Source organism: Erinaceus europaeus, chromosome 13, assembly GCF_950295315.1.
Source record: "Erinaceus europaeus chromosome 13, mEriEur2.1, whole genome shotgun sequence".
Classification (NCBI taxonomy): Eukaryota; Metazoa; Chordata; class Mammalia; order Eulipotyphla; family Erinaceidae; genus Erinaceus; species Erinaceus europaeus.
Genome location: NC_080174.1, coordinates 89,579,885 through 89,607,439, shown reverse-complemented (window position 1 = coordinate 89,607,439; position 27,555 = coordinate 89,579,885). Strand labels below are relative to the sequence as shown.

At 40.9% G+C, this 27,555-nt stretch overlaps 1 protein-coding gene and 1 long non-coding RNA gene across 8 annotated transcripts in view; one reads left to right on the top strand and one right to left on the bottom strand.

Annotated features, from left to right (window-relative positions):
• LOC132532451 (uncharacterized) overlaps nt 1–15,673 on the top strand; it is a 62,832-nt gene extending 47,159 nt beyond the window's left edge. Inside the window, exon 3 of the long non-coding RNA XR_009544407.1 lies at nt 15,414–15,673. This is a non-coding gene — a long non-coding RNA (uncharacterized LOC132532451). The remainder of the gene's footprint in view (nt 1–15,413) is intronic.
• Nucleotides 1–27,555, bottom strand: part of LOC103125926 (zinc finger protein 709-like) — a 221,705-nt gene that overhangs the window by 165,404 nt on the left and 28,746 nt on the right. For 3 of the 7 annotated variants that reach the window (XR_009553955.1, XM_060206434.1, XM_060206435.1), the window contains exon 2: nt 8,900–9,034. The exons of 1 other annotated variant lie outside the window; for it this stretch is intronic. The gene's annotated coding sequence lies outside the window, so the exon portion shown is untranslated. Of the gene's footprint in view, nt 1–5,293; nt 5,595–6,764; nt 7,118–8,899; nt 9,035–27,555 lie in introns of those variants that run through there. 3 more of the 7 variants (XR_009553956.1, XR_009553952.1, XR_009553954.1) reach the window with 3 other exon arrangements.

The window sequence follows — 27,555 nt, the reverse complement described above, 5'->3', positions numbered from 1 at the left end:
TTATGAGAAAGATAGGAGGAGAAAGAAAGAACCAGACATCACTCTTGGCACATGTGCTGCTGGGGATTGAACTTAGGACCTTACTCTTGAGAGTCCAAAGTTTTACCACTGAGCCACCTCCCAGACAACTCTAAACTACGTGTGGTCCTGAGGTGGCACAGTGCACAAAGTGCTGGACGTCCAGGTCTTGATCAACCCTTGGCATCACATATGCCAGAGCCATGTCCAACCTCTTTTTCCTTCTCTCTTAAAAATAATGTTTGAAAATATGGTAGATACTGAAATGAAATATTTGAAGGCAGGGAGCTGGGGGTAGTGCAGAGGGTTAAGTGCACATGGCACAAAGCTCAGGGACAGACATAAGGAAACAGATTTGAGCACCCTGCTCCCCACATGCAGGAGGGTCACCTTACAGGTGGTGAAGCAGGTCTGCAAGTGTCGGTCTTTCTCTCCCCCTCTGTCTTCCCTAGTCTCTCTGTTCTATCCAAAAGCAATAACAGCAACAACAACAATAAACAAACAAACAAAAACTACAGGCAAAAAAGAAACAAACAGAGAGAGAAAGAATTACCTACAACTGCTGGATGGAAATGAAAAATGAGTGCGTTGGGCTCAGTCTTACTTATCAAGGACAATGCAGTGCTTATGTCTCATCAGGAACAATAGATTTCTGAGATACAAACTGGGTGAAGAGGTAGCCAAATCATGAAGGACACACCATGTGTGAATAGTAAGATTCCCTTTGTCATCCACATTTTCTTAGGGTTCTCCAGTGAGGCCACACTCACAAGGACGTCTCCAGCCCTAGCCCCCTTCTAGATCTTCTGAAGCTGCTGTTTACCTTACTTATACTAAAAAAAAAAAAAAAAAACTACTTCAGTTTCAACAGGGAAAAGAGCTCCTCCTAGTGGCCTCCCAGATACTCGGGATTCATGAATGAAGATGTACTTAGGATGAAGATGAAGAGTTTCTGAAGGTTTCTCATCTTGTCTTGTCAGGAAATTGTGAGGATGTGGGTGAGCTTGGCAGGACTTGACTTGAGGGGACATCCATCCTCTCGTCTTATCAGATTCCCTGCCTCATAAAGAACCCTGCATTCCTGACACTATGGCCTGCTCCCTTATTATCTACATTGTTGGTATGCTTCTGGATTCTGCTTGTGAAGCCGTCTGTTTTGATTATCACATTGGGTTCGCTTTGTACTGCTTGCATTGGGTTCTATTTGCATATCCACTGTTGGTCCTCACTCCCCCTGCCTCTGGGACATTGGTTTGGCCATTGCTCTGCATGCCTCTGGGACACTTGGTTTAGTCCTCGCTGGTTAACACTTTTTCCTTCTCCAGGCCTCTATCATATGTATTTCCTTTATTCCTGACTCTTCCGCCAGAAGAGAGAGAGGCAGGAGAGAACTGTGTTGTGATTATAAGAGATTAGTTTTTTGAACTGCATCCCCACTCGTGAATAAAGATTGAACTGCATTCTCAGCTCAGCCATGAGTCCCTGGTTGTCTCTCTCTCCTGCCCATGAAGCTCATCTGGTAAAATGGAATCTGAATAGTGACAAGAATCTTGGCTCCACACACTTGCAGCAGAGCAAAGGAGACCAGATAAGTAAATCTGCCATGGCCTGCTTTTCTACTTATGGAGAGGTTTCCAAAATCCTCTACCCTTTCTTCATGAGACAGTTTTTGTCTCTGGAACATTTTCTATGGACCATCCTTTGGTTTCCACCAGCCACCCACCCACTGGAGTCTGCTCACCGCCAGTAGTGGGGCACTGGCACCCTCCGAGCTGCTCAGCTGCTTGGGGCAGGGCAGCAGCCTATCCTGGCCCCTGCCCCAGGGTGCCTCAGCCCGCACCTTCTAAATGGCTGGCCAGCCTGCCTTCCTGCTATGATACCTGGGCAGATCCCAGACTCCCTGTGACCATGGACTCCCTGCTGGAACTGAGCCCCCTGGCCAAGATCCCCAGCTTGGCTCTGACAGCACTGGAGCTGAAATATGCAGATGTCTGTGCAGTGATCACACCCCTGCAATTCATGGAGGTGAAGTTGGGTACGAGGCCACCGCCAGACAATACACCCCCCAAAACCAATGATGTGACCTGGCACGACCTGAAGAAACAGATTCACAGACTCCAAAGCACACTCTCTACAGAAAAGCAGAATTGCAGTGGCTGACCTTCTTGATGGAGATAGACGTGCAACATTTCATCCCTTGGCATTTCATCTGTGGTCATCTACTTTAGACTGAGACTTATATCGGACTTGCTGGTATAACCTTTGGACACTTTACACAACTTTACAGCATCTTCCCTTTATGCTACTGGGTTTCTCAAAGTCTGACTGCAGCCAGCTGTCTTGGGACTCTATAGTCCACACACACCCCCCTTGCTAAGTATTGCCCACACAGGCAGGAAACTCCAGTTGAGGCATGAAATGCCCCCACAGGCAAGATATCCCCACAGAGGCAGGAAATGTCCTTTAGCCTGATAGACCTTGCACTTTGAGGCAAGATAGGCTCCCCTCAGACCTTCCCTTGGCATCACAGTGGTTCTTGCTGCTCTCTTACTTGTTCCTCCATGTCTTGTGCCAGTTTTTTTGAAAATGCCTGTACGATATAGGTTTCTGTTCACCCCACACTCCTGATACTATGGCCATTAGTTAAATAGAAAGAGGATATTGTTGGGAGGCTTTTGGAATCTGCTTGTGAAGGCTTCTGTTTTGATCATCACATTGGGTTCACTTTGTACTGCTCGTGATGTGTTCTATTTGCATATCAACTGTTGGTCCTCACTCCCCCTGCTTCAAGAACACTTTTTTGGCCCTTGCTCTCCCTACCTCTGGGACATTTGGTTTAGTTCTCACTGGTTCATACTTTTTCCTTCTCCCCACCCCCTATCGTACATATTTCCTTTGTTCCTGACTCTTCCACCAGAGAAGAGAGGCAGGAGAGAATTGTGTTGTGATTACAAGAGATTAGTTTTTTGAACAACATCCCCGCTCGTGAATAAAGATTAAACTGTGTTCTCAGCTCAGCCATGAGTCCCTGGTCATCTCTGTCTCCCACCCACAAGATTAATCTGGCACTACATAATAATTGTTTTGCCTGAAAGATCACCACCCATTCCATTCCTTTGATCTATCGTCTTTCTAGTCTCAAGACCCTCCCTGCCTGCAGGGTCATATTATTAATCCTAGCAGTTAAATCCCTTGCAACAGTTGCTAAGGAACTTCCTTCCTTTCCAGTCCTTTTTGTCTTTCTCCACCCCTATACCACCCATTTATATTTCTGACTTGCCACTTCCAGGTCTGCCCTTTTAATGGCTGTGCTCCCTGATAAATAAAAAAGAGATTGATTCAGCACCACGAGTGTGTACCCAAGTCATCTCTCTCATGTCACGTGGTGAGTAGCAGCCCAGACTGGCTCCAGTCCTGTTCTCTCCAACCCAGAGAGTACACGACTAGGAAGAGGCACCCCCATGCTAGCCTGGCACTCAAGTTCCTTACTAGGTCTGTAAAGTCATTCTAAAATGTCTACGTGGATAAGAATTGTTTTTCTTTTTTAAATAAAGGGTTATCTTTTAAAATTTTATTGTTGTTGTAGTTATTATTAGTGTTCTTATTGATGTTAATATTATATAGGACAGAAAGAAATGGAGAGAGTAGAGGAAGACAGAGGGGGAAGAGATAAAAATAAGCACCTTTTAAATTTCTTCACTGCTTGTGAAGTGACTGCCCTCCAGGTGAGGAGCTTAGGACTCAAACCAGGATCCTTATGCCAGTCCTTCCATTTTATGTCAGTCCTTGAGCTTGACCCACTGTGCTACTGCCCAATTACCAGGAGTAGTTTTTCTAATGCCAGTGATTTTATATGTAAAAAAAAACGTCAATTTTATCATGCCCATTCATTGTTGACATCAGTAAATTCTCAGTACAAATGAATTTATTTCATGTATTTGAATTTAAGACAAAGAATCAAAGTACATATGCATATACATACTTATATATTAACAGAAGATGGAGAAATAGACAATAATCCGGAACATGTCTCGAGCCCATGTAGCGCAAAAGCTCTCACCTGAGAACTATTATACTGAACAACTAGCCTCTGCACCATGTCTCAAGTTGCATCTCTCTCTCTAATCTTTAGTACACAACTTATGCTCAAAAGTTTGATTTCCACTGCAAATATTTTTGTGTTTGAAAATTAGTGGAACATCTGAAACTTTTCCTACATTCATAGGGTTTTGCTTCATTGTGAATACTTTCACATCTACCAAGAGGGCCAGAATAACAGAATGTTTTCAACACTGCTTACATTCATCAAATTTCTCTTTATTGTGAGTTATTTCATGTTGACAAAGATGACAGGGAGAATCCATGTTTTTGGGTTTCTCTCCACTGTGAGATCTTTCATGTCTCCAAAGTAAACTGGCATGAATGAATGTTTGATTACATTGTCTACATTCATAGGTTTCTTTTTCTCCACTTTTAAGTTCTTTCATGTAATGAAAGAAAACTGTAACCCATGAATGCTTTACTACATAGTTTACATACATAAGGTTTCTCTCCACCCTGAGTTCTTTCATGTCTTACTACATAGTTTACATACTTAGGGTTTCTCTCAACTGTGAGTTCTTTCATGTTTCCGAAGATTACTGGATGAACTGAATGTTTTACTACATAGTTTACATACATAAGGTTTCTCTCCACTGTGAGTTCTTTCATGTGTCCGAAGATTACTGGAAAAAGTGAATGTTTTACTACATTGTTTACATTCGTAGGGTTTCTCTCCACTGTGAATTTTTTGATGTTTCTTAAGATAACTGGATCGAATGAATGTTTTACTACATTGTTTGCATTCATAGGGTTTCTCTACACTGTGAATTTTTTGATGTGTCTGAAGATGACTGGAATGACTGAATCCTTTACTACATAGTTTACATATGTAGGGTTTCTCTCCACTGTGAATATTTTCATGTTCCCGAAGACTACTGGAAAAGCTGAATCCCTTACTACATAGTTTACATATGTAGGGTTTCTCTCCACTGTGAGTCATTTCATGTATCCGAAGATTACTGGGAAAAGTGAATGTTTTACTACATAGTTTACATCCATAGGGTTTCTCTCCACTGTGAATTTTTTGATGTTTCTTAAGATTACTGGAAAAAGTGAATGTTTTACTACATTGTTTACATTCATAGGGTTTCTCTCCACAGTGAATTCTTTCATGTCTCCGAAGATTACTGGAAAAAGTGAATGTTTTACTACATACTTTACATTCGTAGGGTTTCTCTCCACCGTGAATTCTTTCATGTCTCCGAAGATTACTGGAAAAACGGAATGTTTTACTACATAGTTTACATTCATAGGGTTTCTCTCCACTGTGAATTCTTTCATGTCTCCGAAGACTACTGGAATGACTGAATGTTTTACTACATAGTTTACATTCATAGGGTTTCTCTCCACTGTGAGTTCTTTCATGTTGCTGAAGATGATTAGAATAAGTGAAAAATTTGTTGTATAATTCACAGTCTTGAGATTTTCTACCATTCTGACTTTTTTTGCCCTCAGAGATTTTCAAAGTTGTATTCCTGTAAAATCATGAATAATATATTAATGGCATTTTAATGAACATATTTGAAGTTGAGTCTATTTTCAAAATACAGGACATTATTTTACTTAATATGCCACAAAATCAGACATTAACAATAGATTTGAATAAAAACATATACTGAAAAATATCACAAATATTCAAAATTATAAAAAGATCTCAAGTTGAAAATAAAAGTTTAAAATTTGGTAAAAAGGGCTGGGCAGTGGCACAACAGGCTGAACACACATGATGTAATGCTCAAAGACCTAGATTTAAGACCCTGATCCCCAACTGCAGGAGGAAAGCTTTGCAAGTGGTGAAGTAGGAATGCTGGAGTCTCTCTGCCTTTCTCACTATCTACCCCTTCCTCTTAGTTTCTGGCTGTATCTATCCAAGAAATAAATGAATAAGATAAAAATTGGTGATATCAACAAGACGAACAAAAAGGAACATAAATATGTAAATAAATGTTTAAAAAATTGGTGAAATATACTTTCATAAAATCTATTATGCTAAAACTAATAATATCTTTACAGATATTTTGTATGTATTAATTGAACTAGTATTTGTTAATAGCAAGTTTAAGGTTTCTGTTGAAATTTTTTTGAAAAGATTGATCTTTTCTCTAAGTTTCATAAAAATATAAATGTTCATACATTGAAGATATTCTTATTGTTTCCAAGTATAATATTTTATAAATACTAAGCATCTTTGTACCCTTTTTAAAATTTCAGTTTACTTGTTACATGTGAGAAAGATTTTCCTATGAATTAGATAAAAGACAGATAATGTAGAACATCATTATGGTACTTTTGTTGCCAGTGACTCAAATGAAAACTTTAGTCGTATAGATCACATACTTCTTCTTTGAGTCACTTGTCCAACCAACTATTCTATAACCTATTCATGAAGTTTTTTTGATGATCTTATTTGAAAAATTAATCTATTTGTTGTAGTGATTATAGATTTCATTTTCTTAATAAATTGTATTCAAAGGGGTGCTATGAATTATTAAATCAGAGCACACAATCAAGAACCCATGAGTCTACACATACAGGGAAACCATGTAGGCACCAGATCTCAGTAAATTACAGAGACAATTTTTTTTTTGAAAACACAGTAGCTTTTTAGGTGGTACATCACACTTCACTGTAAATGTATCTCTCACCTTTGTTTATTCCCAGGCAAGTTATGCTGCTCTTTGGTGAAATGTTCCTGTATCTTTTCTAAAATTACAAAATATAAATGTATTAGAAATTATAAAATTAAGTTGACTTTTTCATCCATCGTAACTCATGGTCAAACCTTGCTCATTTAACACTGTCTCCATTGCTACATTGCTGAACAAAAAGTGATTTGTCTTCTGGTTGAAAAATTAAGGCAATTATAGTTACCTATTGAAAGAAAGTTTCTGAAGTTTTCACACATCACATCTCTGTAGAGTTTTTTCTCTGAAGGATTCAATAGTGCCCACTCCTCTTGAGTGAATATCACAGTTACATCTTCATAGGTCACTGAGCCCTAAAATGTGTGCAATATTTTCTTGTGAGAAAATGCGAGTGACAACAGTTTATCCATTCAGTCTCTATTTTATGAAGTCTGTGAATTATTGTTTCATCTGCAAACATGCCTTTGCTGATGTGAGCATCAAATACCTCTTCATCATTGTCTAGAGGTTGGTACATTGATTAGAATGCTGGACATTCTTTCACTCAGGCCCTGAGTACAATCCCTGGCATCTCATGGGACAGAGAGATATCCCTATTCTCACTATTCCCTCTCTATACTTTGGTAATTAGTTAATGATAAATCCTTAGAGGACTGTGTGGGAGTACAACTGATAGGGTGCTCATGTTGCCATATAAAAGGACATAGATTTGTGGTCTGGGAGGTTGTCCAGTGATCAAGCTTTGGACTCTCAAGCATGAGGTCCTGAGTTTTTTCCCTGGTAGCACATGTGTCAGAGTGATGTCTGGTTCTTTCTCTCTCCTCCTATCTTTCTCATAAATAAATAAAATCTTGTGGAAAAAAAGAAGCACCTAGATTCAATATCCTTATTCTCACATGCATGGGGGTGGTGAGGTAGGGGGGACACTTCACAAGTGGTAGAGCAGTTTGGGCATTTTCTTCCTTATTTAAAGGGAGAGTTTATATAGGTAAAGAAATTTGATAGGGAGAGTGAAGGAGAAGTTAACTAGAATTGAACCTATAGTCCTGGGGGAATTAGAACTCAGCGTCTGGTGTGACTTCTTAGTACTTTCAGTTCTTTTTATTAAAAGAAAATAAACATTAATTTCATTTATTAAATATGAAAACAATTTCTTATGACACACAGAGATAGAGATATCTTGACTTCACTTTCCACCTCACTTTCCTTATTCAATTCTCTTCACCCACATAAGACTCAAAAATCTAAATAAGGCAGTAAATGGCCACTGGGTGTAAAAAATTTATAATGAATCCACAGTGATAAAAAAAGATAAAGATGGGATAAAAAAGTAACACATGATGATTATGATAATCTTGTTAGAAATGAAATCTCTCTAGCCACACATAGCTCTTTATAAAATTAACATCATTATTGAAGCATGGAAATTATACTATTTAGAGTGATCATACCACACTAGGCGTCTCTGTGGAGAGTCAGTGTCCAAAAACAAAGTTAAAACTGCAAGAATGTTATACAAATAAATTAATTATTATCAGGTGCGCGGCAGTGGTGCACCTGGTTAAGTGTACATATCACCATGAAACAGGACCTAGGCTTGAGGCCTGCTTCCCTCCTGAGTGGGGATACTTCATGAGTATTAAAAGAGGCTTTTAGGTGTCTCCTATCAAATAAAATGCAAAGAAAAAATGGCTTTCTGAAGCAGTGGATTCAAACATCTCTCATAACCATTATGCTATGTCCCCCTGCATAACCATCAGGGGAGGGGATGGGATGTGGCATTCTGGTAGTGGAAACTATGGAATTGTGCCCCTTGTATCCTATAGACATCTCAGTGTTTCCTATTTATAAATGAAAATTACATAATAAAAAGAGTAAGTGAAACAAATGAGGGTGGAAGAGATAACAAAAGCTTTCTGCCTGAGGCTCTCAGCTTCCAGGTTCAATTCCTTGACACAACATAAGCCAGGGATGATCAGTGACATGACAGAAATAGGAATGAAGAGACAAGAGATACAGGAAATAGTATGATGGGCAAAAAAAAAAAAAGAAAAAGAAAATTAAACATGTATCAATTTAGAAAAACTTATTCAAGAGAAAAAGAAACAGACTCTGATGGGGGGCAAGTCACTTACCCAAGAAACTGCCATCTCTTCCTCTTTTCCTGAATGTCTTTCAGGCCAGAAAATGGAAGATCAATCACAGCAATAGCTGGAGACTCTGTTTGAAATGTAGCAGCACAGCCTCCTCTTCACTGGACAGTATGGCCCCTAGATGGAAGATACTGCAATGAATAAAAGTCAAAATACCCTAGATGTTCAATGTAAATGAAGAGATTATGGAAACATTTAGTGAGTTATCCTGCCTATTAGGACCATTACAAAGACCACAGATTCCATTGACATCTCTTTCCAACTCTTTAATTTTTCTTCAACAAAAGCATTCACAAAAATCAAGTAAGACGGGAGTTGGGCGGTAGTGCAGCAAGTTAAACTCACATGGTACACTTAATCTCACCTAAATACTGATCAGAGATCTATATTAAAACAGTGACATGGGGAGGTGGCTGGGGTGGATGGAATCAAGATGGCAGCTTGAAGACTACACCTGGCATAAGCTCTGAAGGAGGCTGCTTTTAACCTGGGAATTTCAGGTGAGGGTAGGATTTCCAGGCCAGTAGCAGAGAGAACGTAGGAGAGCTCTAAGGAACCAAGGAAGAGTCCTATAACCCTCCCTTAGTCTGGCAAACAGAGGCTGAAAAGGACAAAGGAAACATGGAGTTGGCCCACGGACTGTGAGTTTGACTCTTTTCTACTGCACTACAAGAAAAAAAACCCACACAAGAGGAGTAAGAGAGCCAGCTACAGGCAAGAGACCACTTAATATAATTTCTTTATCAAAATACCAAACTCAGCAGGAGCCATCTGGAGGAGGGGGTTCTTTTCCCAAGCAAAGGTTTTTTTTCTTTTTTTCTCTTTTTCTCTCTATCTTTCTTTCATTTATTTATTTATTTATTTATTTTTGACACAGTCTAGAGCTCAATCATTTATCTGGAAACAGAAACACCTAGAATTGCTAAAACAATCTTAATGAAAGGAAATAAAAATGGTGGCATCATACTCCTAGATCTCACACTATATTATAAGGAAATCATAATGAAACAGGACTGGTACAGGAATAAAAATAGGTACACAGACAAGTGGAAAAGAATTGAAAGCCCAGAAACAAACCCCCAAACCTATATAGTCACCTAATTTTTGATTAGGGGGGCTCAAAGTATTACATGGAGGAAGGAAGCTCTCTTCCATAAATGGTGCTGGGAAACTGGGTTGAAACATGCAGAAGAATAAAATTGAATCACTTTATCTCACTAGAAACAAGTCAACTCCAGTTTGATCAGGGACCTGGATGTTAGGCCAGAAACTATCAAATACTCAGAGGAAAACATTGGTGAAACTCTTTCCCACCTAAACCTCAAGGACAACTTTGTTGATACATATCCAATTGCAAAGAACACTAAAACAAAAACAAATCAATGGGAGAATACAAAGCTGTAGAGCTTCTGTATAGCAAAGGAAACCATCACCCAAACAAAGAGTCCCCTCAAAGATTTGAAGATCTTCATATGCCATACATCAGACAAGAGTCTAGTAACAAAAATATATAAACTCTATAAAGAGGTCACCAGACTTAGCAACAAAAAAACAAATGATCCATCTAAAAAATGGGCAGGGGATCTGAAAAGGATATTCACTACAAAAGAGATCCAATTGCCAACAGACATATGAAAAACTGCTCCACATCACTGCTTATTAGAGAAATGTAAATAAAGACAACAATGAGATACCACATCTCCAAGCTATCCTGCGGGTTCTTGCTCAAGCTCTTTGTGTTGGAGAGAATTTGACCTGAGCCAACCTAGTCTGCTGTGTGGGAAAGGGATCAGGAACTCGTATCTCTGGAGAGAGAGACTCTGGGACTCCTGGAGTGGGAACACAATGCAATGCTGCCTTTATTGATCTACCTTTTTATATCTCCTGAGGTGGAAGTGGCAGGGTGGAAAAAAGGAAGTACTAGGAGAAGGGGCAAAGTGGAAAAAGAGCAAGAACCAATGGGGATTAAACCAGTGCCCTCTAGAAAGGGCGGGTCTCAGACAAAAAAATTGATTATGTAAATAGACCACAGTCTTAAGCAATGCTTTGGGCCTGGTGTAATAACCAACATCACATCAGCCCCATGAGAAAGTCAGACATCAAAAATGACAGCAGCAACAAATGGTGGAGAGGTTGTGGGGACAAGAAAGAATCCCTCTTATACTGCTGGTGGGAATGTAAACTGGTACAACTCTTGTGGAGAGCAGTCTGAAGAACCCTCACAAGACCAGAAATGGACCTTCCTTATGGACCAGTCATTCCTCTCTTAGGGCTGGACACCTAGTCAATCACCCCCATCCAAAAAGATGTGTGTACATCTATGTTCATAACAGCACACTTCATAATAGCCAAAACCTGGAAACAAACCAGGTGCCCAGGAACTTTCTCAGATGAACGGCTGAGAAAGTTGTGCTATACATACACAATGCAACACTCAGGCATTAAGAATAATGAACCCACCTTCCCAATACATCCTGGATGGTGCTAGAAGGAAATCTATTAAGTGAAATAAGTCAGAAAGAGAAAGATCCGTATTGGATGATTCCACTCATAAACAAAAGTTGAGAAACTAGAATAGGAATGAGGATACAAAGCAAAAATAGCAGTACTGTACTCTGTAAGCACTCTGTGGGAGTGTTAGGGTAGATTACTAGCTTCATTATAGTGGCATGGGGGTAGGACATAGACTTTTGGTGCCAGGGATGGTGTTAATATACACTCCTATTAACCTAAAGTCATAAATCACTAAACTATTGGAGGGGTAAAATATATTGAATATCTTAGAATTTTTATGATGCATACACCCCAGTTCTGAGTAGACATTCCTTCAATCTAAACACTTAGATTATTACATTTGTAACCTCATTAAATTTCTAGAGTGTGCTTAAATTAGTACATTTCTATTAATGACTTGCTCTTTGAAATACTAAATCAGGGTTAGCACAGAGGGTTAAGCAAAAGAACCAGTGGAAGTTTCCCAGTTTGAACTCCGGTTCCCCACCTTCAGAGGCATCGCTTCACAGGCAGCAAAACAGGTTTGCAGGTGTCTATCTCTCTCTCTCCTCCTCTGTCTTCCCCTTTTTTCCATTTCTCTCTGTCCTACCAAAGATGACATCAACAACAACAAAAATAATAACTACAACAATAAAAAACAAGGGCAACAAAATGGAAAATAAATAAGTAAAAAAGAAAGAAATACTACATCATCTATAATATCAGACCAGGATGGCTAGAAACAACTGGTCTTGTCAGTATTTAAGATACAGTTATTTGTAAATACCATTAAATGGCATAAATCATAGTAACGTCTTATATGGTACAGGAAATCCTTTTTTTTTATCCAGAGCAAAGCTCAGCTCTGGCTTATAGTGGTGCTGGGGATTGAACCTGGCAACTTTGGTGCCTCAGGCACAAGAATGTCTTTGCAGAATCATTCTGCTGTCTCCCCAGCCCTGGTACAGTATATTCTAAACATGGGGTCACCAGATAACCCCATCATCTGGGACTCTAGTCAGATAATTGTAAGAACCCCACATAGACATTACAGTCCCAGACCTCTAACAGATCTCTACTCTCTCCTCTACCACTGGTCGTCTCCATCAGGAAGAGCATCATGGAACCTCTTGTGGGTCTCTACAGGACCTTACCTTCAAAGTGGAACAACAATGGTAGCGACTGCCCCACTTTCCAAAAGGAGACTGGGTTAACATACTCTGCCACTCATGGAAAACTTGACTTGAAATAACTGCAGCCTAGAATGCTCCTACATATGACTATGAAATCAAGCTCAGACCTCCAGGGATGCAGAGGTTACACAGGCTCCTGTGCTGAATATGGGCCCCAGATCAGAACAATGGGATTTACTGTTAGTGGAGTACTTATATTTACTATTTATTGCTAGAGGGTAGATAGGATAATGGTTATGCAAAGAGAATCTCTTGCCTGAGGCTCCAAAGAATCAGGTTCAATCCTCTGTACCACCATAAACCAGAGTTGAACAGAACAGATCCTTATTTGTGGAGTAGACTCCCCTTTGAAAGCTCCGGGTTTACATGCCATAAATACCAGGGTTCCCATATTCAATCCCCACCCCAACTGCCCACACACAGGGAATGGGTGGTGTGGGGATGGGGTCCCAGTCATCAAGGAGAGCTGGGTAACTTACCTGCTGTGATGAGGTTTGCTGGCTCCTCTCAACCAGAGGGCCTGGAGCAACAGGCAGGAGACTTCCCAGAGCTAGAAGATTCTGTCTCTGGAGACAGAAGCCTGAGAATTTATACCTGTCTCCAACCCCTCCCCACCCTTTGAATTCTGAATGCTGATAGGAGAGCAGGACAGCTGAGTGGATTAAGGAGTGTCCATGGGTTTATCTGGATCAGACTTTTCCCTGGATGACTTGAATGAAGACTTGCTCCCTTCAGAGCAGAGGAGGGGTGGGGGTGGGGCCAATTCAGATTCACAGCTTCATTCTCAGGCAGTGTGGAGTTTCCCAAAGGCAGGCAGGCAGGCAGGCAGGCAGTCCTGGCTGTGGAGGTCACCCATGCAAGAGTCTGAGCTGTCACACTGCCACAGAAAACATCTGAGATGACCACATGTGGGCACCACTTTGACCACATAATATACACATTTTCACACTTAAAGAGGTCCTGGTGAGGTATTCTGAGGGGCAGTGAGTGGGCTGTTGGGTTGTCAGCAAGGAATCCCAAATTTTTACGACAAGCATCTCATATGCTAGAGAGATCATCTGTCTCTCTCCCAAGACTCTAGCCTGAGCACTGTGCCATTTCCACTCTGCTTGGTGCCCCCAAAGCTTGGCCTCACTAATAAAGGATACTATAACTGTCAGTCCACACATGAGTCTAAAATTTGCTAGTGCCCCCATGAAGGAAGTAAAAAAAAATTGCTCGAATGAATTTTAACTATTTTTCAAGTTTCTTTGTTGGGGTATTAATAGTTTACAGTCCACAGTAAAATACAATAGTTTGTACATATGTAACATGCTCAGTTTTCCACATAACAGTTCGACCCCACTAAGTCCTCCTCTGCCATCATGTTCCAGGACCAGAGCCCTGCCCTACACCCCAGAGTTTTTACTTTGGCCTAAGACACCAATAAATTTTAACTACTGATTTAGCCCACTGCGTCCAAATTGTTAGGTTCGGTAAACCAAGAAATTCACCAAGAGACCAGGGTAATGTAAAGACAAAGAGCTTTATTTACTAGCTCGGGATAAGGGCTAGGGCCCAGACCTCACAGCTGTTTTGGGTGCTCAACCCCTTATCTAAGTCTTACTAGGGCTTATATACAATTTAGAATACAAAGTACATGACAGTGTTACAACTATGGTTATCCATTACATATGTATGGGGTAAGTGAGGATTTTTTTTTACAGCCCTGTGGTTATCTTCTTTTCCTGCCTCTGGATTCTCAAAGGTGTCTTCTTTTATTATGATTCCTCACGTCTGGGTTCTGCAGCTGCAGCCTCCAACTGAATTGCTTTCTCTAATTCTTTGTATAGCTATCAGGGTGCTGGAGTCCAGGCCTGCCTATACTTTAATTACCAATTTTACATTTATTTTTCAGCTCATCTCTACACAAATACTTATCATCTCAACATGCAGTCAATTTGAAATCACTGGGCCGATTTTATAGATTTAAACATTGAAAAAAAAATACCGGGCATAATTGTTCAAAGTCTGGCATTTGGTTGACACTTCAGGCAAAAGTCAGTTGAGCTGATGAGTTTTCAAGAACTCAGCAGACACTGCAGTTAGTGACTGTTGTGTCAGACAGCACAGAGGTGCGAACACGCTGCTGGTGGCATCACGTTGCCACAGACATCTGGTTGTTGCCATGACCCATCTCGAAGACTGTCGCATTCTTAGAAAAGGCAGATGTGTGCTCTGTCCTCTCAACTTGCTCTCTAGTCATTTCATAGCTTTGGACACTTTGAACTGTCTCTGGACAGTTTCTTCTGATTGATTTTTCCAGAATTAACCCAGCCCCCCCATCACCTATGGTCATATTCCAGACTTACTACTCATGTGAACTTGGCCCTTTTCTATACAACTTTCTTTCATTCATTCTTTCTTCCATTCTTCTCTTTCTTTCTTTTTTATTACCAGAGCAATGTTCAGCTCTGGCTTATGGTGTTGTATAGATTGAACCTGGGACTTCAGAGCCTCAGGCATGAGAGTCTCTTTGCATAACCATTATGCTATCTACCCCCCCTTCTGTGCAACTTTCTATGAAGTTTCACAAGCTGCTTTGAAAACAGGCACAAATAATTAGAATTATTGCTCAGACATTTTACTCTCGTTTAATACTAGTACTAAATGTGGGAGGTCTGCACAACTTTAGAAATATTCCTATGAGAAGCGTTAACTTGGGAGGGGCAGGCACCTGGGTTAAAATATTCCTATAAGGGACTTCCAGAGGAGAGGCTACAAAGCAGCAGCAGATGTGTTTCTCTCCTCTCCTCTCCTGGGTCAACTAGGAATACCAAAAGAGACCACCTGGGACCACAACAAGACAGGACTAGAACCACTTCAGGAACCCACCAAATCACTGGTGAGTGCAAACACAGGTGGCTCATGGACAGAGAGAAACCTAGGGAGAGATTAAGTGGCTGGTAACAGTCCAGCAGTTTACCAGTTGAGACTCCATCTCCAGTCTGTTTCACCAACAAAAAGACAGCTGAAGGGAGGAGAGGACTCCCCAGAGACTCACCAAATGCAACTCTGGGTCTCCATTGCTACTGCCCTCAGAACCTGGAGCAGTGGCAGGGAGGCCTTTTGTTGACACCAGGAGACAGAGCACTAACCAGGAAACTTAGGAGACAGTCTGCACCTCAGTGGCCTAGCAGTGGAGCTGTGAGAGTCTCTTTACATAACCACTGGATTAACTATGACCCCACCCTGCTGTATCTCTTGGTCAGGAGACAGGGATTAAGCTAAGAAGCCTACTTATACTTTAAAAGCCCTCAGGCTCCCATAGAGGAATTCCAAGGGGATTAACTTCAGCCATTGTCTCCTGGTGTTCACATCTGCATGTCTTTTATTTATTTAATTTCTTTTTTGTCAGAATACTGATTAGCTCTGGCTGATGCTAGTAGGTGTGATTGAACCTAGGAATTTGGAGCCTCAGCCATTAAGAGTCTCTTGGCATAACCATTATGCTATCTACCCTCTGTGCTGAACTGATTCCCCTTTTTTTTTTTTTTTGCCTCCAGGGTTATTGCTGTGGCTGGGTGCTTGCACCATTAATCCACTGCTCCTGGAGACCTTTTTTCCCATTTTTGTTGCCCTTATTGTAGTTATTACTGTTATTGTTGTCCTAGGTGTTCTTGTAGGATAAGGTAGAGAGAAATCAAGAGAGGGAGGGAAGACAGAGGAGGAGAGAAAGAGAAGACAAGTGCAGACCTGCTTCATAGCCTGTGAAGCGACCCCCTGCAGTTGTTTAGCAGAGGGCTTGAATGGGGATCCTTGTCTAGTCCTTGTGCTTTGGGCCACTTTTGCTTAACCTGCTGCACTATCACTCAGCCCCCTCTCCAACCTCTTTTTATGGAAATCACAGTTGAATAGAAAAAGAGATACTTGGGTTGGTTATACAAAAAGACACTTGTTCCTGACGGTCCAAAGTTCCAGGTGCAATCCCCAGCTGTTGGTATGCATGAGACCCCTTCTGTTTCATTTGGTTTAAATCCTCCCTGCTTAACACTATTCTATTTACATAACCACTTCATTCTATTTACATAATCCGCTGTTAACAAGCACCACCCTCCCTCCAGGGCATTAGTGGTTCAGTGATAGAATTCTCAACTGCTCCATCCCTTTTCCATGTCACACCCTGATCCTCTCCTTGTCACACTCTGATTTTCACCAGTCACTTTTCTCTCCACCCTCTCTATGTCACATCCTGTTTCCACCCTACTTGGCAAGTATATATAAAGACAGCATTGTGAGTTTTACAATACCTTTAGTTTAGCTTAGCTCGGCTTAGATTGTGCTGCGTCCTGCATGAATAAAGAGATACTGCCTACAGCTCAACCATGAGTCCCTGGTCGTCTGTTACCCGCCCGTGAAGCCAGCCCGGCGAAAACAACATAGCCCAAACGTCACCCAGCAACACCATAAGCCAGAGCTGAGCTGTGCTCTTGTCTCTCTGAGTATCTCTCTATTGTTAATGTAAATTAAAAATTACCTTAAAAAGATACTATGACAGAATGTAGGAATTTGTGTATAGTTGGCCTTCCTATAGGGTGTGGGGAGTAGTTGCTGATGTCCTTGCAGAGAGTTTTCCCTAAACAGCATGCTAATACTGCCTCACCCTTGACTGAGATTCTCATGATCTCAATTCAGATTCTTGACTCAGGTTGGGAACTAGGAAGGACCTGATAGTCAGGCTGAAAATTCAGTCTCTCTGTAGGTGGGGAGCTGGGGGCTCGAACTGAGATCCTTATATCATTCCTTGCACTTTGCACCACATGGGCTCAACCTGCTTCGCTACCACCCGACTCCTGGTCACCTGATTCTACATCCACCAGGAACCATCTGGTGCTGTCTTCACTGTACTTACTTCACCTAGTGCTCCAGGTAGTACAAATAAGTACTGCTCCGGCCTGCAGGGTTATCGACGGAAACCTAGGGTAGGGGGCGAGAGAATGGAGGGGACAAGAGACACGAAGAACGAGAGCAAGACAGGAGGTCTGATCAAGCTCTGAAAATTTTATTTTGCAGCCACAATTTATGCACAAACAAAGAGGAAGTTCTGCTAAGGTAGTGGGGGAGGGAGGTGGGTGAGCAACTTTCCAAATAGTTAGATGGTAATCTCAGTTACAGTGATTGGAATGTCCTCTCATCGGCTATATGAGAGTCTTAGCTAAGGTCCTGGCTCCCTGCTTGTCCTCCCTTTTTACAATTTAAGTGAGGCGGGCAATTGAGGGTAAAAGCTAGGAATCTTATCAAGAGATAAGCGGGCATTAACCAGAGGGGCGAAGTATTGACCTGATTTCTCCCGCAGGGTAAATATAGAACTGATCTTCCCACATCTTATACGGCTCTTGGTGTCTTTTTGGGGAGTGGAGGCAGAGCCACTATTTCTAAGGTGAGGAAAATTCATGGCGATGAGTTCTGATGACTGACACCAACCTCCATGCAAATCAGGTTTGCTTCACGGGGGACTCAGAGGCGGACTATAGGGTCCTCCCCCTGCAGTGCTTAGCCCTGCACCCCTTACCGGTGCCGACGCCATGCCAAGGCTGGCGTGCATAAATCTGAGTTTTATGCAGCTCCTAAAAGAGGTCTGTCACCCTCAGGTTCAGCCAAGCCTCTGTCAGCCAAATCAAGTCTGTGGTAATATATTTGTAAGGGTTTTGATGCCAAGGAGTCAGTTTGTTGTTTTATAAAGCCAATAATCTTATTACAAATAAAGCGTCCCAAGGTAATCATTAACAAAAGACTAATCAAGGGTTCCATAAGGGGCATCAAAGTGTCCTAGCGCGCCACCAGCATGTCTAAGGGAAGCAGTCAGTGGATGTGATGTCCAGGGGGAGAAACACAGCATGTCTGGTCCTCTGATCGTCAGTGCCAACTGATGAAATTTTTCTTCTTCATAGAGGATCAGCTGTGGAACAAGCAAAACTAGGAGGCAAGGGCCAGGTAGAGAAGAATTGACATGAAAATATAGGGTGGTGTTGTACCAAAACACAGAGGAGGTGAATGAAGTCAGCAGTGATAGGTCAGCAGAAAGAGAAGACTTGGATAGGCTAGTGAGATTAGCTGGAGTATATACTGCCATGGCGTCCTTTGTGGTAAGGACTTGCCAACAGGGACTCTGTGGATCATCCACCATAATAAAAGGAAAACAAACATGGACATCCAGTGTTGAAAAAGAGAAAAAGGAAATATGTCTCTAACTGGAAAAGTGGGTGGTTTTGTCAATGAGATATAATAAATGGACAATTTGAATTTTTGTAAATGTTAAAAAGGCTTAGTATAGTTCCTTCATTGACACTTTAGCCAACGGAATACTGGGGGGTGCATTCCCCTTCTTTCTTATTTATTTATTGAGCTTTTAATGTTTTAAGGGAAACAAAAATACATGGACTGGATGTCTACTGAAGCAAAACAGAGCATATGGCTCTTAAGGTTTTTGAGGGTTTTTTTTTTGTTTGAGCTGTAGCCCACATAAATTTGGAAAAGATACTGAGACAAAAGAAAAAACAAGTTTTTGTTTACTAAACATGGGCAGGTGAATTACATTAATCTGTCAGAGAGCATTGGCTTTTATCAATGGATATTAATCTTAAAAGTCTGAATAGCAGGATCTTAATTAAACAATGCAGGAGCCAGTAAAGTGTCCTCACTATGGCAGATCAAGCGTTAAAATTTTAAGAGGCTTGAAAAAAAAGGAGAAAAATTTTAGGATATGAATGTCTTTAGGAGTCATCACACACCCATAAATAAAAAAAAAGAAAAATGTTTAGTTTTAAATCTTACCATCTGAGTAGTCAGTTCTTCATGTGTAGATGTACCTATAATTATTTACTTAGGGAGAGAACTTGTACCAAGTTAATTGATGATCTAATGGTTAGAATTGGCTTGACTTTTTTCATATGATTTTAGACGGCTCTTTATTAAAATATACCAATATGTTATAGAAAATCAATACCTAATGTGTTGACATGATAAAATGTTTACCATTTTTTAGCATTATTTTCAACTGATTAGACAGTTGAAGCACACTACTATAACTTAGTTTACTAAGATCTTTACTCCTCACAAAGCTATCATGAGTAAGCATAGATATAAAACTCTTAATAGATTTTGCTCTTTAGAACTCTAATATGGCAACTTAAAAAGCTAAAATTAAAACTTCATAGCTTAAATGTTTAGAATAATAATTTTGTTAAATCAGAATTTGCCAAAGCAAATCTATCAGACCAGAGGCACCATGTATTACCTTAATTTATCAAGAATAAACGGTGTCTTAAAACAAGCCAGATAATTTTTTACTTTCTAAAAGAACTAATTTAGTTTGACAGGTAGAATATATACTCTCAAAAGCCAATAATTTTTGTAGTCTTTCTAAATAGGGGAGTTATCTCACTAACAACTTTATCAGAAGGAGTCACTGTAAAAGCAAAAGTAACTAACTCATGAGTAAGATAAAAAAAATCTCTTAACAAGTTTTAAAATAAAAGTTTTAACCAGAGCGTTTTGGTCTACAACAGACACAAAACCCTTAACTTTTTATCTAATCTCTCTTATGTTTTAATATCCAAAGGTTTTTCTCAGGGAAACCAGGGGCATATTTCTTGAATAAAATGTAAAAAGGTTAGCTAAAACATCTATACAGCTCTACATTAGGCCACCCCATATTTATTTGATAAGTTTTATTTGGAAGAAAATTTTTTACATATCTTATTTAAATTAAACCTCATTTATCAGAGCAACATCTTCAGGCATAAAGATAATTATTGTGTTATCTTTTACTAACCCAAGCCAGTTTTTCCAGTTTAGTTGAGAAAGTATTTTAAAACTTTTTTTTATCTATCACAGTCAAGATCTAGACACATCCTCAGTGTGTGATACCTAATTTTAAGAGGCTTTGTTTGAATTTTAAAGAACATAAATTTAAAAGTTATCTTTTTAACCTCCTCTAGCAATTCTCATAACCAGGATCTCTAAACCCAATTCAGTTTAACTAAATTTTTCTTTAAACTTTAAACAAACTTAAGTTACTTAAAGAGTTAACACACATTAGTGACATTGTTTCTCAAAAACATTTCTAGTGTCAGACAAATGTCAAATTTGCTGTGGACCAATATCTACAAAACAGTTCACAGGACATTTTGGGGGCCCTCTGGAATGTGCTGGAACTTTTTTTTTGTTAAATACATAGATAATCTGGATATCAATTTGGAGAAGAAGAATTATCACGTTAAATACTTAAGACTTTTACTTTAAATCTTTAGCTGTCTTAGCAAATGAATTTTTACCTTTATGTTACCATATAAAAACTGTGTTGGAAACTCCTTTTTTCTTTTTTTGAAATCACTTAAACAATTTTAAGTAAAATATTAAACTTTGTTTGTTAGGATCTTTGCTTATCACAAAGCTATCACACCTTTAGGGCAGCTATGAACAAGGGTGGGTACACAACTTAATTGATATTTCACTTTGATTTGGATAGGTAACTTAAAAAGCTAAGATAAACCTTATAGCTGAAATGTTCAAAATAAATTTTTACTGTTAACATTTCTTTTAGATGACCATTTTTCACTAAATAATTTTGTTGAATCACATCTGCTGAATAAAAATTTTTATCAGGCCAGGAATATCATGTTTAACCCGTTTTTTCTGGCAAGGCCACTGCTCTACCCAGACTGGGTTAGAAGAAGGCCAGTCCAAGGGTTTAATTTGTTACAAATAGTGGCAGTTGGTATTGGGGTGCTGGTAATATTTTGAATTCTCTCAAGAGTGAGAGAGAGTGCAGAGGCATTTTACCATGCCTGGATATCTCAGAAAATCTTTTAACCAATGGATTGATGCTGATATTAGCTATCAGAAGGACGAAACTGTCCTATATTTTACTCTGGTAAAGGTGTGCCAACTCTATGAGTCGGGATCTTTAAAACCACATTTAGCTTAACTAAATCTTATTTAAAACTTAAAACAAACTTTAGTTACTTAGGGGTTAACACACATTAATGAAAACAAGATTAGCACACAGACTTAAAACAGACATTCTTGGTGAAAAGAAAAATTTTCCCTTTGAAAAGCAGCTTGTGATTAAAAAGCGCTAGGGAAAATGGTGCCTCCTTCAAGATCTCCGTGCGGTAAATAAAACCATGCAGGTCTGGGGCTCCCCCCAAAGGGGTTTGCCTCTTGCTTCTGCAATTCCCACGGGAATTCCAATCATAGCTATTGATATACAAGATTGTTTTTTCTCTATTCCCTTGCATCTGCAAGATTGTAAATGTTTTGCCTTCTCTGTTCCTTCTATTAATAACGCCAGCCCTGCTGACAGACTTGAATGGGTGGTGCTGCCCCAGGGTATGGCCAGTAGTCCTACAATTTATCAGGAGGCTGTTAAATCTGCCCTTGTCCCATATATTCATAAGGGCCTTAATGTTTTTCATTATACAGATATTTTAATATGGGGAAAATCAGATACAGATCTCTATGTCTTACGTGATTCTCTCATTCCTGCATTAAAGAAAAGTGGCCTTAATGTAGCTCCTGAGAAGATACAGCTAATTCCTCCAATGTCTTTCTTAGGTTCAGAGATTTCTTTAACGCAAATTCATCCCTTAAAACCTAATGTCACCTTTCCTTCTAATCTTACTCTTGATTCTTTACAAAGTTTTCTAGGAAATTTAAATTGGATTAGGCAGTATCTCTATCTGCCTACAAGCTGCCTCTAACCACTGTTTGACCTGTTGAAAGGAAACAAACAGCCCTCCTCAAAATGTAAGTTAACTCCCCAGGCCTCCTTGTCACTGGAAAGGGTTAACCAGGCCCTCCAGGACATGCACCTTGTTCGATTCTCCCCCTCCTCTTTGGTAAACTAATCAGTAGTGGGGGCATTGTGGCAAAACCATGGGGTTCTCGAGTGGCTTCACACGCCAGTAGGAGGAACTCCAAGACTCCTCACTGAGATAGACGCTTTAGCATTCATGGTTCACCAAGGGAGATATAGGTCTGTGCAGGTCTTAGGGAAAGAACCGGATTTAATTATTCTGCCCTTTTTTCTCACAGATACAGAATGGCTTATACACCATCATTCCCGCTTTGCCATAAGCTTCGTGGGGTTTCCAGGACAAATAGATAACCATTTTCCTTCTAATAAATTGATAGCTTCTTTACCTCTTCTGCCTCTACTAGCACCTAAACTTTTCTCTCGGGATCCCATTCCCTTCTTCTTCTTCTAGCATTTGCCATCCCATTCCCTCTGCTCCTACAATCTTTACTGATGGCGGAAAAAAGGGAGCTGCTGTCCTTATATATTACCCAGACAAACAATCTCCTAAACCTCTCTTTACTGAGCTTCCTGAGACTTCCCCTCGGTACAAAGAACTTTATGCTGTTTTCCTTGCATTAAAAGCTGTACCAGAATCCTTCAACCTTTTTTCTGACAGTGTGTACACTGTTAACTTACTTCCATGGCTTGCTCGTTCTTATGTGAAAACTGATGACAACCCACTTTCCCCTCTCTTGATTCAAATCGCCTCTATGCTCTGTTCTCGAACCCAACCACTGTATATTCAACACCTTCATTCCCACAGCCCTCTTCCTGGTTCCCTGTCCAAAGGGAATGCTGCAGTTGACCGCCTTGCCTCCACAGGAACTTTCCCAGTCTCTGTCTCTGATCCTGCTAATTTTCATTCTCTAACCCCTGTTAATCTTACAGGCCTTTGAGCTCGATTTCCTGATGTTCCTGTACCACAGTTAAAACATATACTCGCTACATGCTCTTCTTGTGCAAGTCTGATAAAGACACCTGCTATCCAGACCCTTGGAGTTAACCCCCGAGGTTTAAAAGCTAATGCTTTTTGGCAAATTGATGTCACCCACATACCAAACTTTGGCAAACAAAAATATGTGTTTGTCTCAATTGATGCCTTTTCTAAATTTATGTGGGCAACAGTTCAGACAGGAGAAGGCTCTAAAAAGCTTATAAGCCATGTGCTCTCCTGTTTTGCTGTGATGGGCTTACCTCTTCAACTGAAAACTGACTGTGGAACGGCGCTTACCAGCAAACAATTTAAAGATTTTTGTTCCCTCTGGAACATTACTCATACTACAGACATTCCCTATAATCCACAGGGACAAGGCATTGTCGAGAGGGCCCATCAAACCCTTAAGGCTCAATTAAATAAAGTTAAAGGAGGAATGTACCCCCCAAATATCCAGCTAGCAAAAGCCTTAACTACGTTAAATCTCTTTAATATTTACAATAACTCGGACTTACCTCCTATTATTCTTCTCTGGCAAACAATATCTACCCTCCCATCCATTAAGGTCAAATGGAGAGACCCACTCGATAAAATCTGGAAAGAGCCTGACCCCCTATTGACCATGGCAAGGGGTTTTGCATGCATTTTCCCTCAAAATTTCTCTAAACCTGTCTGGGTTCCTGCCCACCATGTCTGACAATACCCGCAGGATGGCACTGTTATCCCTGAAGAACAAGAAATACTACAAGAGGACCAGATGAAGGATACATCCCAGGACCCGTAATACGACATGGCAGAACCTACAAAATCTGGCTCACAGAGACCTCTCTCCTACCTTTTCCCTGAATGCCTTATGTTATAACTGGCCAGTTGTGTGTTGTGAGTGAGTGTGTTGAATGACCAAAAATTTTTTTTGCATGAACCATCTGCTCAGAGTATTCAAAAAGGTAATTGGCTTTATATAAAAATGCTGGACGTTGGGGGTCAGGTGGTGGCGCAGTGGGTTAAGCGCATGTGGCATAAAGCGCAGGGACCGGCGTAAGGATCCCGGTTCGAGCCCCCGGCTCCCCACCTGCAGGGGAATCGCTTCACAGGCGGTGAAGCAGGTCTGCAGGTGTCTATCTTTCTCTTCCCTTCTCTGTCTTCCCCTCCTCTCTCCATTTCTCTCTGTCCTATCCAACAACGAATTGTGTCAACAAGGGCAATAATAATAACCACAATGAAGCTACAACAAGGGCAACAAAAGGGGGAAAAAATGGCCTCCAGGAGCGGTGGATTCATGGTGCAGGCACCGAGCCCAGCAATAACCCTGGAGAAGGAGAAAAAAAAGGAGAAAAAGAAGAGGAAAAAAAAAAATGCTGGACGCAGCCAAAGTTTCTGGAGACGTCCAGAAACATTCCAAAATTTTTGTTTTTCTCCCTCTTTTGATTTTATATATAGGTTTGGTATACATGTAAGTGTTTAGTCTTAAGGTGTGTGACTAATGACAGATATAAACTTGTTTTTAAAATGATATGTTTTTATAACAAAAGTGCTTTTTCCTCCAGTGTGTTATAACTAAATGTTTATGGGTATGTCTCAAGTTTGGTAACACTAACTTAACGGTCAAAAGTGTAACCCTACAGCTACATTATTACCAGACAAGGTAAAAATTAATTTGCTAAGGTAACTAACTATTTAAGGTAAAAGTCTAAATGTTTAATGTGACTATACATTTCCAAAAGTAAAATATATAAATTTTATATACAGGACACCTTTGGAGGTCCGCCAAAAGTGCCCTAAAAACTATCTTCTGCAAATTAATCCACAACAGATCTGGCATCAATCTGGCACTGTAAATGTTAAAATCATTGTCACGAAAATGTGTTAACTCTCTAAGCAATTTGAGTCTGTTTAAAATACATATTTTAACTAAAATTGGACTCAAGATCCTGCTGTAGAGACTGCTACAGGAGGTCACATTAGATGACCTTTAAATAAAATCATAAAGAGATTTAAACCAATTATAATCATCGAGGTATCAACTATAACAAACCTATAACTTGTTACAAGTTCAAATTAACCACGAGAAGCAGATTGTTTGTGTTTCTTTCACATGAATCCTGGAAAAACCATCTGAACCCCTGCACACCCTGACGTCACCCACTAGACGGCACGACTACAGTGGCACACCTCCTGAAACCCTAGATGTCACCTAACACAATCTGAAGAACCTGATACACAGACTCCAAGGACAGAACTTTCTTAATGCCTGCTTGCCGTTCCTGCTTCTGATTTGCCTGTCACGTGTTGGTGGTGCCAGCTGGCTATCTACAGAAAAGCAGAATTCCAGCGGCTGACCTCCCTCATGCTGCGTCTCATCCCCTGACAATTCTTCCCCTAGCCATCTACTTTGGACTGAGACTTGTATCAGACTTGCTGGCATACCCTATAGACATTTTACACAATTTTAAAGCAGCTTATTTCCCTTCACGCTGCTGGTTTTTTATAGACTGATCCTGAGTAATTCATAGACTTTACAGACTGTTGCCTTGAGGACTATACAATGCCAAATAGCCCCTCTGTTCGGTGGGTCATGCCCTCCCGCCGCCCCCTCATTATGTACTCTTGCCCCTTCACCCCCCAAGCAGGGAACGTTCCTTTACACACCAACCCTTCCCTTCACATCCCACTGGCTTTTACTACTCCCCTACTTGTCCCTTCCTGTTTTGTTATATCATATAGGTTTATGCCCAAAAGGTTTCTTCTCCATGATAGTCTTTTAGAGACTTTGAACCATCTTATGCTATTACTAGATAGATAGAAAAGATGTAGAGATATTGTGAAGAGATGGTTGAGCAGGCTGCGCTTAAACCTATGACATGAGTCCCTCCATGTAAGTCTCTCTCTCTAAAGAGGGGTTGAGCACAGAAGGACGCATAAATCTCACAAGGTTGGCAGCCATTTAAGGCTTCCCTCCTCCACAGAAAGTGCTATATCTTCCCACCTGAGCATGGCACTCTTTAATAACATTTAAGCCTGCTCCATTCCATTTTTCTTTACTGTGTCCATTTAGATATAAAGGGAAAGGAGGAGATGAGGAATTATTCTGATGCAGTCTCCGCCCCCAGGTTTTACCACACCCCGTGAAATCCTAGCAGTGCACCCTTCAACCAATCCTGCCCCCACACGTCACCCCTGGTTGTCGCACAGTAAAAGCCCCCTAGCCCCCCCCCCTCGCTCTCTCTGGGCTCTAGGCTCCCCCTCTCTCTCTGTGTTCCTTCGGCTCTCTCTCAGAGCTCTCTCCCTTCTCTCGCCCCGACCCATGGTCAGGTAGTGGGGAGGGCCATTGTCAGCTGACTCCATGTGGCCTGAGCCATCCCCCCATCCTATAATAAAGATTTGTGTACCCCACCTGCTCTGGGCCTCCTCTCTCTTCTCCACGGTGCAGCCTGATACCTGACCACAACAACAACAACCCAGCAGCTCTCAGGTACAGCTCTCCCCATCTCAGTCCAGGTGAACTGCACTCACCATTGGCTGTCCAGGTTCAGGGCTCCCTGAAGACTCCTCTCCAAGTCTAAATCGCAGAAAAGCGAGGGTGAGCTGAGAAATCAATGAGGCCCCCAGGAGTGGGGTCATTAGTGCACTTTACTTTCTGGCTTGTCTTCTTTCACCACCAGCCCAGATGGGACTGGAGGTGGACACTTCCAATAGCTTAAAATATAATTGGATAAAGTGCCTCCTCTCCTGACTGGATAATACTCAGATCTGCCCAATACAGAAACATGCCCCCAAACTAATAGCAAATCAAAACCAGACATTTCTGAATGGCAGAAGCACTTTCCAATTGATGAATTTGCTGCTTTGGAAATACTAAGAGCTGCTAGTGACCTGTACTCACCTCTGTCAGGAAAAGAAACTAAAATTAATGAAGTTCTTGCAGAAATCCTGGACTTATTTGAAGGGTGCAGACTGTAGTGACTCCATGACAAGCTCCAAAAACTGCAGAAATGAGATAGGCCCCAGTTTCAGAAGAACAGGTCCTGGAATTCAGGACAATTACTGGAAATTGAACCGCGCCTCCAGTTACCTGCTGGAGGCCAGACAGAGCCTGCCCAGGACACCCTGCGCCCGCCCCAGTGGCTCACACTGCGCCTATGAGCCCCAAAGTGGGGCGAGGAGAAGCGGGACCCAG